We start from the raw sequence: 4577 nt of genomic DNA, 5'->3' as shown, positions 1-4577 counted from the left end.
GAAGATAAGGGGTGGCAGGCAATGATGGCTATCATGCTGTTGAGGTTTTAATGTGGGTCAGATTGGTATGAATTCCTACTTACCATTTCCTAAGCAACTCTTATTAGATAATCAGCAGTCAAACATGATGAAGTCAGTGTGCAATCCGCTAAAATCATCGTCACAACGCAACCCAACGCAAAAGATGGGTGCTTTCCTCGCACTGTTAGAAGCTCAATTTTTACCTTCCAATGCTCAATACAATTCTCCTAGAATATTTACAATAGTCCACTTGCATGGAAAACGTAGCCAAAGGCACTCTAAATTGATAAGTTTTAGCAAAAAGAAAAAATCATTTTTCGTCGTCAACGTAAACTGTCCCTGGCAGCACTGCTCCATTGGAATCCAATGAGACTAACTGCAATAACTTCAGTTCTAGAGCTGATCCTTGTAAGTGTTAGTACTCAAATGAAAGGCAATAGTCATATTTATTAGCCTTACTTTTTTGTGAGCAAACCTTGCCTCAATTAAAAGTTATGGCTATTTAAAAACGTTGTTGTCCACAAACAACATGGGCATGAATGGGTTAATTACCGCCAAGATGTACTTTAAATACTTTGAGTATGTACACATCAACTATCGACATTTATTACATTAACCCATTCATGCCCATGTTGTTTGTGGACAGCAACGTTTTTAAACAGCTATAACTTTTGATTGAGGCAAGATTTGCTCACAAAAACAAGTAATGCTAATAAATGTGACTATTGCCTTTCATTTGAGTACTAATAGTTACAAGGATCAGCTCTAGAATTGAAGTTATTGCAGTTAGTCCGATATAATTCCGATGGAGCAGTGCTGCCAGGGACAGTTTAAGTTGACGACGAAAAATGAATTTTTAATATATCTTCGTTATATTGCAATATTATTGAAAACTGATAAAACTTATCGATTTAGAGTACCTTTGGCTACGTTTTCCACGCAAGTGGACTATTGTAAATATACTAGAAGAATTGTATTGAACATTGGAAGGTAAAAATTGAGCAGCTTCTAGCACTGCAAGAGAAGCACCTATCTTTATGAAAAAGGGCTTTTCGTGTTTCTTGATCCCACCGTTTTCAAGAAAAAATAGTTTTGAAATCCTACACGCACTAGAAAAAAGCTGGGCATGAAAGGGTTAAGTACCTTATTAATTACAACAGAAGTATTTTTAAATACTTTCATTATTTACTTTAATTATATTCAAAATGCGTTGATATTTTCAATACGACGCACTCAAAACTGCTAGTGCTTGTCTCTCGATTTGCTGGCCTGGCCACCATACTTATATTCACTACGTGCATACAAGCTTCGCTTCGATTGGGTGTTTTTTATACTATTATCCAGAGGCCCTGAAGCAAGGGCGGATCCAGAAAAAAATTTCGGGAGGGGACTGAAATTTCGATTTTAAAATGAACATTGTGCAATTCGTAATACGTAATAACCTTATTTAAGGAATATCAGGTTTGTTGGACAAATTTAGTTTGGAATGATTTTAATATTAATAGTTTGGCCATTGCAAATCTTTTTTAAAAATTATGTCACCCCCCCCCTTCAAAATCGCTGAAAAAAGTCAGGGGGCAAATAATTTTTTTAAAATAACCAAAATTCAAAAAATTGTCACGTTTTATAGAGCTACAATAGCTTCCATAGAGTTTTGCTTTTCGTAACTGAAAACTATTATGGTAGTTTTAGAAATTACCATCCCATGATAATTTTTATTTTGACCATTCTCGGGTAAATGTGAATTTTAAATGAGATCATCGATCCAGTCCAACAACAAATGAAACGTTTGCTGGTCGCGGAAGGAAGGACCCATCTGTGTATCATCATACGAAAATCTCATGGAAAGGCTAATACAGACCGACTTCTGAATCGATTCCATTTTAAACGCAACAGTCGATAGAGACATAATCGATCGTTGCATTCGAAAATAATTTTGATAAGGAAACAATCTGAATTCAAATCAGACTCCTGGCGAATTATATGTGGTTCAATATTCAATATACATGAGCTTTACCGAAAAGTTTTTGACAATTAAAGATTTCATATGGGATCGTAGTGTTCATACCGTATTTCCGCAGCCATATGTGCGATTCTTATGAACTTGATCAGATCAAAATCTACTACCGAACCTTCCATTTAAGGCTAAGCTTGTGAAAATCGAATAAGTCGTTTTCCAAGAAGCCGAAGAGACATTAATTCTGAAATATTCCAAGAACCAGAATCATGAGAAATTTTCGAGATAGACGCTGGAAACAAAAGAACTTTGTCTGGCCATCAGCGATCAAGAATGCTCTAGCAAAGCTAAATATAGATCTTACAAATAATGGTATCATCGGCACTTACCGCAGGGGGAACCGGCAATCCATTATCGATGTCAATTTTTGTAGCCTTGGAGTAACCGGAAAGATGGACTGAAAAGTGTGCGAGGATATATCCACAGCGACCACCAAGCGATCTGGTACAGCATTGATAACAGGACTATGAACTACACATGAATATGAATATGTGGGAGATATATAAACGAGTGAAGATGGAAAACAACGATTTTTCACAGGAACGTGTCCGTCGAAGAACTTGAATTTGAGGGTATCCTCTTCAACCTAAATGCGAACGAGTTCACGGCACTACTAACAAGGGCGTGTAATGCGACCATACCAAGGGATGGGAAACCGAGAAACGGTCGCCGGGTGCAATACGACGATTATCGATCTACGTATAAGTTGCCTCCGAACTTGGAGAAGAAGTCGGAGATCACTTCGGTTTCTTATCTCGCTCAGTTCAGAAGCCTGAAATCGCTCCGCTGCAATAGCAGGGCAAATAATAAAATTTACCCGCGCGACGCTTGGTCTATTTGCAAAGACAAAAATTGATTCCTTCTGCTTAGTGTGTGAAACGTGAACAAACAATGAGTGACAATGCAAAGCAAAAGTATATCACGATGCGGGCAAACTGTGTTGCTGTTGACTACACGAAATATCCGGTAATACCATCAATTCATGAAGGGGAGCAAATGTTGAAGGTGAACTTGAAGTTCAACGTAGCTTGCGGTACTTTATGCGGTGCAATTCCACCATTTACGTCATGCGGTACTGAATATGTTAAAAAAACATTAGTCAAGCAGAATCATTCGCTTCCCAGAACAACATGAAACACGTCATCGAATGTAATGACATTTTATACAGTATCCCAACGTATATAGATGTTGACAGTATTGAAATAAAGATACATGACCTGGCACCACGTACTAGTTCCTTCGCTATCAAACAAATCCTGTCGAAATACGGAGAGGTGAATAGTGTTAAGGAAGATACTTGGAGGAACTTCTTCTCAAGACTCCGCAACGGCGTTCGTGTGGTGAGAATGCGTCCGACAAAACCTATTCCCTCTTACTTGACTTTCACATGCAAATCACCTCATGGTGTTGAATATTCTCAACGAATACTAGTCACGTATCCAGGACAGATTCCTACCTGTCAATATTGTGATCATCCGCTACACCACGGGAAACCTTGCGCAGAGAATGCTAAAGAAATTCCACCTAATACGACCAAAGCCGGTATACAATCATCGTATGTTAAACCAACGACTGCAGACCGGGCATTCACAAGCACCAGCTCAACAACGATCGGCCCCAGTACCACCAAACCAACTGCCATTACCAACATCGAAGTAACAACGATTACAGCAAATGTTTCCAAACCAACAACCAACACCACCAATAAGGAATCTAATACCGATGAAGAAGGATTTACAATAGCGACCCGTAAGCACAAACAACAAATAAGAACATCCGACGATGAGCAAGATGAATGCAGTACCGATGATGACATGGACGTTAACGAAAACGCGAGAGAAGACGGACCAAATGACCCCCAAGGTGCGCTCCATGGCTCAGTTGTGCTAACGCATTGAGCCGTGTCAAATATATTTAAAATTAAAACAGAAGTCAGAAAGCTCAAGGGAAGCGAGCTGCAAGAACCGCTCTCAACAAAGCAGTCAAGCTGTACAAGAAAGCCTTGCCACAAAGCCAACGCGAATTTCCTTAGGAGAGACCTACAAAGTTGGCATAACAAAGATAAAAGGCTCAGCTGCACCACCTGAAAGGTGCCCGGAAAAGATGGAGGTCACCATCGAAAGGTTTTCCCCACAACATGAATCTATTTTCGCCGTACAGTGAGGAAGATGATCACAAAGATGAAGATCGATTTACCAACAAACAGCTTATCGAGATGGCGAAAGCCATAAAAGTGAAGTGATACATGAGAGCCCGGATATGTTCAAAACGATCCGATAATTGGAAGCGACAAAAGCTGATGTTGCTTCCGATGCCGGGACAACATGGAGATCTTTCAGCGTAGTCAATATATCCCTTGGTAATGTTAGAGAGAAGGAGTAATCCTGAACAAGCTAACGAAGTACGCGGACCGTGAGAACGGCATCTCATATAATTCGGCTTCCTTATAGGCAGGTCTACAGTGAAATCCATCCAAACGGTTGTGGGAGCTTTGGAGACAGCAGAGATAAGGATATCGTTTTTGCGTGGTGGTTCCCTT

This window comes from Topomyia yanbarensis, chromosome 2 (assembly GCF_030247195.1).
Source record: "Topomyia yanbarensis strain Yona2022 chromosome 2, ASM3024719v1, whole genome shotgun sequence".
Lineage (NCBI taxonomy): Eukaryota > Metazoa > Arthropoda > Insecta > Diptera > Culicidae > Topomyia > Topomyia yanbarensis.
The sequence above is the reverse complement of the archived record's forward strand: the minus strand, read 5'-3'. Positions refer to the sequence as shown.